This window comes from Pongo abelii, chromosome 4 (assembly GCF_028885655.2).
Source record: "Pongo abelii isolate AG06213 chromosome 4, NHGRI_mPonAbe1-v2.0_pri, whole genome shotgun sequence".
In the NCBI taxonomy this organism is placed as follows: domain Eukaryota; kingdom Metazoa; phylum Chordata; class Mammalia; order Primates; family Hominidae; genus Pongo; species Pongo abelii.
The window spans coordinates 8,673,959-8,686,303 of record NC_071989.2 but is presented as its reverse complement, the minus strand read 5'-3'; positions in this window follow the sequence as shown (position 1 = coordinate 8,686,303).

Below are 12,345 nucleotides of genomic sequence, written 5' to 3'. Positions count from 1 at the left end.
TGATGGACATTTGGGTTGGTTCCAAGTCTTTGCTATTGCGAATAGTGCTGCAATAAACATATGAGCACACGGTAGAATTTTCAATGCAGCCTGCATGCAGTGAGCCAGACTTAGCTCACCAGCATGTTCTATGGGTTGGCGTCATTCTCAGGGGCTCCTCTCCACAACCCTGTCTCTGGTCTCCATGCCCCTTACTGAGCTACAGAATCTGGGGGAAAAAAAAATCAAAAAACTCTATCCTTCATAATTTCCTGTTCCACATCTGTCATGTGGAGGTAATGAAATTCAACCCTGTACCTTGTAGGACTGACAAGAGACGCAGATAAGATAACCTGGGAACAGGCACTTTGTAAACCCAACAACTTCTCCCCCTGAACTTTCAGGACATGTGTCTTTTCCTCTGATTCAGCGCCCACTCTCTGGATTCATTGTAGGTCTCAGCAGTGGAAATGTTAGTGTTTTTCAAAAAACTGTAACCAATTTCGGATCCACATATCTCCTTCTTTCATACATAAATATATGTAGTCCTTAAAAAGCTTTAGATACATCCAACAGAAATAAATAATAATATATTTGGTTAAAAACAAACAATTTACATCTTTACAAATAGCTTTGAATTTCAATTCTTTCAAAACAATAGTGGAAACAAAAGAGATATTAAATATTGAAGGAAAAATTCAACTATGATAATTTTATTTTCCTTAATATTTTCCTCAGAAGTTGGTGTTGACCTCTGGCTGTAGCATATATACCATCAAAAATTGTCTAATTTATCTTTACCGGCACCTCTAAAACTTACATTTACAATCAAAGTTCTCCATATTAACATGAATTAAATTTCTTCAGTTACCTGACATTTAATACGTGATGTGAAACAGAATGAACACAAGAAGCTCTTGGGTCTACTGTGTGCATTCTATGTTCAGAGTCCATCTGCACTGCTGACTGGCTGAATCATCCTGAGCAAGTCACCCAACCTTTCTGTGATGTTTTCTCAGCTGGGTCATGGGGCCTGTGCTGGCTCATTTTAGGTGTGAACCTGAGTGGATTAAGGAATACCTAGAGAACTGGCAAAGCATGACTTGTGTGTGTGTGTGTCTGTGTGTGTGGTGTGTGTGACATGTTTCTAGAGGAGATTGACACGTAAGTCAGTGGATTAAGCAGGGAAGATACACCCTCAATATGGGCAGGTACCATACAATTAGCTGGGGAGCCCAAATAGAACAGAAAATGAGAGAAGAATTTTCTCTGTCTCTCTCCTGAAGCTGAGATACTCTCCTTATCTTCCCTTGAACATCACAACTCCAGGTTTTATAGCCTGCGGACTCTGAGATTTATACCAGTGGCCCCTTGGATCCTCAGGCCTTCAGCCTCAGAATGAGCATTATGCCATTGGCTTCCCTGGTTCTGAGGCTTTCAGACTTAGACTGGGCCACACTGTTGGTGTCCCTGGTTCTCCAGCTTGCAGATGGCCTGCCATGGAACTTCCCAGATATAATTGTATGAGCCAGTTACCCTAATAAACCCCCATTCTATCTATCTATCTATCTATCTATCTATCTATCTATCTATCTATCATCTATCTATCTAATCATCCATTCATTCTATTGGTTCTGTCTCTCTGGAGACCTCTGTCTAATACAGGGCATTTTGCAGGCTGAATGAGTCAATATACCTGAAGCCGCGGGTCAGGGCTACTTTTGGAAAGCACAGGACACATGTTATTCAGATGAGTCTCTGGGGAGCTCGTCCCCAGCCACCCGATGCTCCTATTCTTGTCTGCACATTAATCCTGAGCACATGAACTTTCATGATATATTCACCTTTTCGTATCCTTTACTAGACTCAGGGCTTCACGGGAGCAGGGACTTTGAATTTCTTCCCTTTGTCCTCACTCCATGTTGTGCAAAAAAAAAAAAAAAAAAATGCTCAGCAAAAAGTTATTTAACAAATGACTGAATGAGTGAGATTGTACCAGTCGAAACTTTCGATAGTCCCATAATCAAGAACAAACTTGTGGACCTAATGTTAAAAGTCCTCCACAATCTCTCTGCCGCCCACATTACAAGCCAGGCTATGCCAATGAGACTTACTAACATCTAGTTTAATGACCAACTGAACTGCTCTTAGCTCTCACAACAGGCCTCGTTTTTTCCTCCTTTGCTTATATTTTCCTTTCATTATCATGTATCTTATTCCAAAGCGGTTACTTAAATTTAGTAAAAATGCATAATGAAAACAAACAGAATTATCATAAACATAAAGTTTGAAATTATTCTCTTATAGTGTTTTAACCATGCTCGGAATTCAGAGGTCATCAGCTGATCTCTTCCTACCAACCAGGAGGGCCTCCCTTCTTCTGTGTTGGGTTCTTTAGTTAGTAGATTCAGTTCATTCAGGACATCAGTGAAATTTTCTTCTAGTGTATTTCTGAGAAATTTTTCTAGTACGTGGTGGAAAATAGTTCTTTTTATTATTATTATTATACTTTAAGTTTTAGGGTACATGTGCACAACGTGCAGGTTTGTTACATATGTATACATGTGCCATGTTGGTGTGCTGCACCCATTAACTCGTCATTTAGCATTAGGTATATCTCCTAATGCTATCCCTCCCCGCTCCCCCCACCCCACAACAGTCCCCGGTGTGGAAAATAGTTCTTTTATTAAGGCTGTCTTATACTTTCCTCTAAGTCAAACTCTGAGTAGATTGAAGTCTGTTTTTGTTTGTTGTGTGTGTTTATCTTCTGTTTGCACTCACTGTGATTGTCTCAGGTGAAACAAACAAAACAGACTGCTTGGCTGAGCCTGCCTGAGTGTCTGGCATTTGTCTCTGCCTTCTGCTCCCAACTCCTGCACTCCAATCACCAGCTGAGCGTTGCATGGCCCCCATGCCTTTGAAGAGAACCTCCAACTCCACCTCTTTATGCATATCAGCTGCGTTCAGCCTGTGTGCTTTTGCTTAAGTCCTACTGTGCACATCCCTGCCTCCCTAGAAAGAGTAGCCAAGCCCTATGGCAAACACATGGTCACCACACAGCTCAAGAAACCAGGAGACCAAAGTCTTCTTGCCTTATACCTATGTAAACAGCACAATTTTAGATCACATTTGCTAATATTTGCTCACACAAAACTTTCAAAAGCAAAACCACCTGTCTGCCTCTCCACACAAGTTCAAGGTCAGACTACGAGGCAAGACTCCCACCAGGAACATCAATCGCTGCATAGGGGTGTTGAGGGTCACCATGATCCCAAGTCTGTCCACAAAGTCCTTCTTATGCCTACTTTCACATGTTCAGTCAGCCTTATTCTGTGTTCCAGAGCTATTCTTTACTAGACTATTATTTTTAATTATTGCAGTAAAATAAGATAGGATAGTTTTGGTAAATAGCCACAGTGTACACCTGTCTTGTCCATGGCTTCATCTGGTCAGGTGTGGTATAGGTGTACCTAGGACAGAACACTCACTGTACACGTGGGTAGATCTGAGAGGTACTTAGACACAAATTCTCTCTTCAATTTGTACTTGATTTTCACAAACAATAAAATTCCATTTAATACCTGCATTTTTGCCTTTTAATCAACAGGTTTTGTGGCAATCATGTATGAAAAATAATTTTGCACCCCAGGAAATCAGAGCTAGAATCTAAGAACAGAACAGCTGGCATCTTGGGGTCATCTTAAAAAGTTTCCTCGGTAAATAACACTAGCAATGAACTAAATACCATTTGAGAAATATATTCTTTACAATTCAACTTTATTTATTTTTCTAAAAATGTGAAGTCAGAAACATACACGGAGACTCCTTGAATTTCAAGGCCATGTGTCACTTATATGTGGGTGCTCAGCCCCTGTCACTGTGTCTAACTCACATGAGACATTCGGTAGAAATACTTTTATTTTAAAAATGCATTTCTCTGATGATTAGTGACTTTGAACATTTTTTCATATACCTGTTGGCTATTTCTGTATTTTCTTTGAAGAAATGTCTATTCAAGTCTTTAGGCTAATTTTTAATTACTTGTTTCTTTTTTGCTGTTGAATTGCAGGAGTTTCTTATATATTTTGAATATTAATCTTTTATCAGTTACATGGTTTGCAAATATTTTCTCCCTTCCATGGATTGCCTGCGCACTCAGCTGATTTTTTTCCTTTGCTGTGGCAGAAACTTTTTGGTTTGATATAGTCCCCTTGTCCATTTTTGTTTTTGCTACCTGTGCTTTTTGTGTGACATCCATGAAATCATTGTCAATACCAAGTTCAGAAATCTGTTCACCTATGTTTCTTTCTAGACTGTTAGTTTTAGATCTTATAATTAAAACCACAAAGACATTACCTCACACCTGTCAAAATGGCTATCACAGAAAAAGAGAGAGACACTAAATGTTCACAAGTATGTGAAGAAATTGGAAGCCTTTTACACTGTTGGTGAAAATGCAAAATGATGCAGCCACTATAGAAAAAAAGTACAGGGATTCTTTAAAAAATTAAAAATAGAATTATCACATAATGCAGTAATCCCACTTCTGGGTATTTATCCAAAAGAATAAAAGTCAGGATCTTGAAGAGATATCAGCACTCCTATGTTTATTGCAACATTATTCACAATAGTTGACCAGTGAGAACAATGTAAATGTCTATCAATAGATGAATGAATAAAGAAAATGTGATATATATATCTATATAGCTATAAATATGGTTATGTATACATAAATACACTGTATATATACAGTATAAAATATACTACATATGTGTGATACGCACACAGTGAAATATTATTCAGCCTTAAAAAAGAGAAATTCTGTAATATGTCATCATATGGATGCACCTTGTGTACTTTATGCTAAGTAAAAAATGCTAGTCGCAGAAAGACAAATACTGCTTGATTCAGCTTACACGAGGTAACTGAAATAATCAAATTAGAATTAAAAAGTGGAATAAAGATCACCACTGCCTGGAGGTAGGGAGAAAAGGGGAGTTACTAATGAAAGGGTATAAAGTTTCAGTTAAACAAGATGAGTAAGTTCTAGAGCTCTGCTGTATGATGTCTTACATATAGTCAATAGTACCGTATTATACCCCAAAAATGTGAATATTTTTATTCTAAAAACAGATGATACCTCTTCCCATTCCCATATTCTCTGCCCAGTTTTTTATAATCTGATTATGTGCCTTTCTCTTTGTAAATAATATATATTTTTAAAATTATTTTCTTCAGGTGGCTATTTTCTGATCCTAAAATACTCTGTGTAAATTTGGAACTAGTAAGTCTCTTTTGTTCCCTAAGTGTTGATGGTTTTCTGGGAAAAAAAAATATCTTTTCACATGCTTGCATGGATTAAACCACTTTGCCATATCCTTACTAAATCAGGTCCTTCTCCTGTAATCCACCTTATTAATCTGTGATCAATATTGGAGCTATTACATGTCTGCGACAGAAGTAAAATTGAGGTACATCAGCTGATTCGTCAGGGACCCATTGAAATAATCCAGGAAGTCTAATGTTTAGATGAATGATCAAATACTTATTTTAGTTCAATTTAAATCGTTTTTAATGGAATTTGATATAATTTAATAATAATGTTAGAAGCTGAAAGACAACCTGTTATGTAGTAGGCATTCAAAACAAATTATTGAATGAATGAGTATAAATAAATATAAAATTACTACTCAAAATTCAAGAAGACATTTTTTGTATAAAAAAGTAGAATTTTAATAATACCCTAAATCACATTTTAGAATTATATATACACAGAATATTATTTTACTCAATGGAAATCTAGAAAAATATAAATATGATCTATTTCATTTTAGAAATGACCTATAAATTTATAATTTTTTCAGTATTAACTGGTTTTTCCAATACACTTTGTCTGTGGTAATAGTAGCTCTTTATAATACCAAGATGAAACTACAGAATTAATTGTTATTTGTCGAAAAAGGCAGCTATCAGAAAAAGAAACAGCATGTGGCAGCCTTCATAATTTAGAAGCTCACAGAACCACTTTAATGGAAAAACTACTCATGCTAAAAGGCCTAACAAACTGGACTAACATCCTTTTTTCTAACACTTCATTTAGCCCTGGGTCATGTTATAATGGTCAATTGACTTTGAACACTGAAGTTATTATACACTAAATATCCAGGGATTTTTTTTTTCTGCTAAGTAGGTATTGATTATAAATTACTCTGAAGGTCAGAAAAAAAAGTATACAACTCAGAAGTAATTGAAAAAAAAAACAACTACTTGAAGAAAGTAATCAATAGCACATGTGCTACCTACTACTTTCCTAATCCCATAGGCAAAAATCAACATATGATCCACAAATTTCAAGTTAACAATCAGTGAGCCATATACTTAATATTTGTAGCTTATGTTGTTTAAAAATCCATCTTGCCTCTTTTTTTTATGCAAACGCTTCTACATGGTTAAAAACCAGTTTTCATGGAGACAATGAACAAATGTTTACAGAATATTTCCAAATATGTAAAAACATCTACATGACAAAAATGTTATAGGAATTCTAAAAAGAATGAAGGAATAAAGTCATTTTGAAAGTTATTGTTTAAAATTGCCTTTGTTTTAATATGCATATTCCAAAGTGCCTCTTCCTCATTCTGCTTTTGCCTCTTTCCAACTTATTCCTTTCTTATTCAAAAGTTTCCTTCCTGTGGCCAATTTTAATGCTCAATATTAGAAAAGAGTTGAAGACAAAATAAACTTGCTAACCCTCATCACCTATGTTACCTTGAATGTAAGCTTACTTTATAAGCTACATGTTTGCAAACATACAACTAGTTGAGACTCTGGTTTCTACAGTTCATTCCTGCTTAAGCATTTCTGAAACCCAAGGGTTTGACAAAAATGTAAGCTTGCAACCTAAATAATAAAGAGGAGATCAGATAAGGAAAACATAGTGCAAGAATTAAAGAAAAATAGTAGTGATGCTTTTAAATTTTAGTTAGTTCTAAATGTATTTGAAAGATATATTAATTAAAATATGAACAAATAAATTAAAAATGCCAAAATATCTTGTGTGACACAATTCAATATGCAGGTTGTGAAATCATTGCCAGTGCTGTTAATTTTCCTAGCAAACTCTCAAGAAGAAATGGTAGTTGTTGAGACTACATATTCCATTCTTTGCTTAGCTTTGGGAGCTGTGGTCCTGGTTTTCAAGAGACAGGTATATTGCGTTAGTTTGTAAGAGCTGTCATCACAAAGTATTACAGACTGAGGGATATAAACAGCAGAAGTGTATTTTCTCATAGCTCTGGCGACTAGGTCAGAGATCAAGGTGTTGGCAGGGTTTGTTTCTCCTGAAGCCTTTCTGCTTGACTTATAGGTGCCTGCTGTTTCCTGTGCCTTGGTATGATCTTCTCTGTGTGTCTGTGTCCTCCTAATCTCTTTTGCTTATAAGGACACCAGTCATATTGGATTAGGACTCATCCTAATAATCTCATTTACCTATTTGCCTCTTAAAGACGCTATCGCTAAATACAGTCACATTCTATAGTATTGGAGGTTAGGTCTTCAATATATGAATGGGGAGCATAATTCAGCCCATAATATATGGTAATATAATAATTTCTATAATTGTTTTTATATTTTGTATATATTTAAGATGTACAACATGATGCTTTGATATGTTAGATTCGTGCAGAAGTAATTGTTGTTTTGCATTACTTTATTATTATTATTATACTTTAAGTTTTAGGGTACATGTGCACAATGTGCAGGTTAGTTCCATATGTATACATGTGCCATGTTGGTGTGCTGCACCCAGTAACTCGTCATTTAACATTAGGTATACCTAATGTTTTGCTTTACTTTTAATGGCAAAAACCGCAATTACTTTCGCACCAACATAATACATAGCAAAATGATCAATAGTCAAATTAGCACAACCATTGCCTCCATAGCTACCTTATTTCTGTTAGTAAGGAAAAAGTAAGGTCTACTACCTTAGCAAATTCCCAGTACACAATACGGATTATTAACCATAGTCCCCATGGTATACATTAGAAATCAAGACTTATCCTGCATTAGAGCAACTTAGTACCCATAGAGCTACATCCCCCTGCCGCACCCCCATATCTCTTTTCTTGGCAACCACTGTTATACTCTTCTTATTACTTTTATTTCCTTTATCTATATCATTGGTTATATAGAAATATGAAAAAGTCACTAATTTGAATATGATGAAAATAGAACTCAGTCTTTTGATAAGTTATTTTTTAAAAATCCAAACAGAACTATAATCTGCTCTGATATGGCTATGCATGGTTTGGACTAACTTTCATAAGGATAATAGCAAGTATTTAAAGATGGAACTTGTTTCTGAAATGTTCGCAGCATTGGTGACACCAACCATGATGTCTTTTCATCCGTATTTATCAGCACAGCATCATATCACTTATTTATAACTTCTTAGTTCAATGAAGGATACAGGCTGGAAGCCACAGCCTGCAGTTCTAGTCACACTCACAAAAGCATACCACAAATACAAAGTAGTGTTTCCGGAACATGGAATGTACATGGAGTAATTAGAAACTAATGATTGTAACCCAACATGAGAAATGCTAAATTTCTGTGAAAATAGACTACACTATGGCCTTCCACCTTGTCATCAGCCTCCTGTGTGAAACTTCAGACACATTTCTTAATGCAGCCTCACTTTAGATGAGCAAGATTCTTGTGAAAGGAAACGGCATGTCCCACACTCACCTACTAGCAGCATTCACTATTCCTGAATTACCAAAAGAACCACCTTCCATATTCTGGACTGTGGTATCAAACCTAAAAACAATATGAGGAATTAATATTTATAAACAAAAACAGCTTGGACTAACTGTTCATTGCAGCATAATTAAGTATACTTTTCTAAAACATTAAATGTTTTGTAGATAATCAGTTACATGTGAAAATGTAAAAGATATCAACAGTTATGCCATACAATGCTAAAAAGTAAGTGCAAATACACATAAATCATGATTTCCAGTACTCAGTATTAATTTAAGGAAATATGAGAATTGGGAAAATAATTTTATAGACTGAGAAATATTTTTCCTCTCAAACTTTCTAGACCATCAGAATGGGATTAATTTTTTATTTTCCTTGTTACCTAGAAGTCTTTAAAGATTTAATCTCTGTTTTTTTTTTTTCAAAAGATAGATAACTTGAGCAATGAATTCAGACCAGGAAAACCAGCCCTTCACTTTATCTATCTATACTTCATTTCTACCTGGATTGACACTGACACCTGTCCTTTCCATAACCACTGAAAATTCATTATTGAGACCTGCAAAGTCACATGTTTGAGTTTACACTGTCAGCCTCGAGAGACACTCTCTAATGAATCCCATGACCTTCAAATGGCCAAAAAAAAAAAGGATTCATTTTTTATCTTCTTTCCACATCACCCCTAAAAAGATGTCTTCCAAAATTAATCTAATTAAAGTTTAGAACCTGTCACCAAAATGCCAAAACTGCAGTCTTCTGGAGTTCTCTAATCAATGGTTTGAGAATTAAAAATAAAGCAACACAAAATATAAACAAATCTAAGAGGAAAAATGAGGAGTTAATCGGTGCAGCACACCAACATGGCACATGTATACATATGTAACAAACCTGCACGTTGTGCACATGTACCCTAAAACTTAAAGTATAAAGAAAGAAAAAAAATCCTCTTGTTTAGATCTAATTCTCCTGTTGGCCTGAAATTTCCTTCTTTCAGGTCTTCACAGCACGTACTTCTGATCTTCATTGTGCCCTAATGAGAGCCCTTTGTTAAGTTTCTGATTCCATTTTCAACCAAGGCTTATCTTATCACTGAACTGCACCCCTGTGGGGAAAGAGACATTTCCCACAGAGAGGGGCTCATCAACTGTCTATTGAACTCAAGTACTGGAATTGCTGTGGGTCTGATGGACAGATAATGACAGAGTTATCAGAACATAGAGAATACTTGTCTCACAGGGAGAATGGAACTTTGGGTCAATCCTCGTGTAAGAAGACATTACTCGTGGCCTTTACTCTCTCTTCCCTATGGAATACCTCTACGCTGACACAAAGACATTATAGAGAAGGTGACTATCTGGCAGCCACCATCCAAGAGACATTTTGGCATACTAGAGTGAATCATTGACAGAAAAACAGGAGTCTTGTTTGTTATTTGTCTTCAGAAACTTTCTACAACCTTAGCAAAAATACATTTTAATATAAAGTTAGGAAAGAACTGCAAAGACTCTAAGTGTAGTGCACATCTCTAAAATAGTTCACGGAAGAGCCACAGAGGGACACTGTCTGGCATGGTGCTGAACAATGAGTCAAAGCTGGTAACGCAGATACTACCCGGTCCCTCATCCACCAGCTCTGATGTCTGAACATACTGTTCACCTGTCTGTTTCAAAGAGAGAGAACAGCTCTCCAAAAGAATGGGTCATTTGACCAAAGCATTACTGAGAGGTAACTGATAGCAAAGTTGTTCTAGGATAGATGGAGTAAAAGGTTTTCATCAAAAGTTCCATTTTAAAACCTTACCCAGCAAATTTATGTTCTTATTGCAATTTGGTTTCTCACAATCAGATGCTGAGTTGAAGTTTGGGGTACAAATGGGAATTAGGAGTCCGACTTGTGAAAGAATGGGGCAGCAGCAGGATGGGGCAGGGGGAGAAGTTGATCTGTAGAAGATTGACAAAGCCTTAGCCAACCCAGCCAGGAACTCCGGAACAAGTAGTACCTTCAGGCCTAAATGGTGGACCTCCATGTAACTGCCTTCTTCAATCACCGGGGTTGCCCCAGAAAAGTAGACATGAGGCGAGGCTTATCCCCACAGCTGATGCATAGCCTGAAGGAACTGGCTCCCACACTCTGCCATCCACACTCCTTGTAGCTGAGCAGCAAGTGCTTGCTTAAAGGAGGATCTAGGAGGTTGTATTAGTCAGCATTCTCCAAGAAGTAAAACCAACAGGACAGAAATAAAGAGAGACAATAGATACATGTATAGACAGAGAGATAGAGATAGAGGGAAAGATAAAAAGATTTATTATAAGGTATTGGCTTATGTGATTATGGAGGCTGGGAAGTCCAAAACCTGCAGTGTGGGTCTGCAGGCTGAAGACCCAGCAGAGCCAATGGTGCAGATAAAATCCAGGAAGGCCAGTCTCTTTTTGTTATATTCAGGATATCAGCTCATTGAATGAGGCCCACCCACATTATGAAAGGCAATTTGCTTTACCCAAAGTTTGCCAATTTAAATGTCACTCTCATCTGAAAGCACCCTCCAAGTTGACATGGAAAATTAACCATCACAGAGGGTGGTGTTGATATCTGTATTGATCACATTCTTCCCAAACCCTCTTCCTAGGCACCCACATCTTATGTCGTCACCCTCTCGCTTCATGGAGTGTTCAGATGTGCTGCCTCAACATCTTTAATACACAGAAAGTCACTTTTCTTCAAATTCCAAGTAGGTGGCAACTGACGGGACACACCTGCTTAAGGCAATGCAGAGGCCACACTGAACATTCTCTTTCGAGTCTCACCCCAACACCCCAAGAGGCGTATTGACACACTGTTTCCAAATGGTATGTCATTATTCTGAGATCTCTGATAAATTTGATACTTTCCATTCTCTTACAATTATGTGTAATTTTTGTAAAAAATAAGCAGAACAAGTAAGTAACTTCACTTCTGAATATAAGCCCCAGCCAGACCTCTCAGTCAAAAGCTGTTACAAGGACTCAGCAGTGGCAGGGTGACCTGGATGTGCTGGGCAGAGCCTGCAGTTTCAGGGCACCTGCTTCAGCCAGTAGAAGGGCAGGGATCGCATTGCATCTTTGGCCAGCCCTGAAGTCCAGATGGATCATGGAAGTGATAAATTTTTAGAGTCACTTTGGAGTGTCACATGAATTTTAGGATATCAGGAGACTACAGGATTTCACATATTTGAAATATTATAATAAGGCAAAATCATTTCAGGTTTTTGAAACCAAAAATCATTCCTAACATCTGGAGTTCTTTTCACCACAGATCAGCTCAAATCTCAGATAGGCGCCTTCTATTGTCTGTAAGGATGCTCTCCTTCTCTCATTCATCCCAAGGACAATTTTGTCTCTGATTCCCACATACCAACTGGGGCCACCAGGCACTTTTTCTTGAGGTGTATGTCCTTAACTCAATTAATTTTATGAGAAATCTGTAAGAAATATGTGGTCAAAGAATTCCTTAATCTTAGAGAAAGGAAATGAAAAGAACATCATGATCACATACCTTTCAAAATAATAGATAAAAATAGTAAATTTCATCATATACAGAAGTTGAACTTCAGTTTCACATTGGGAT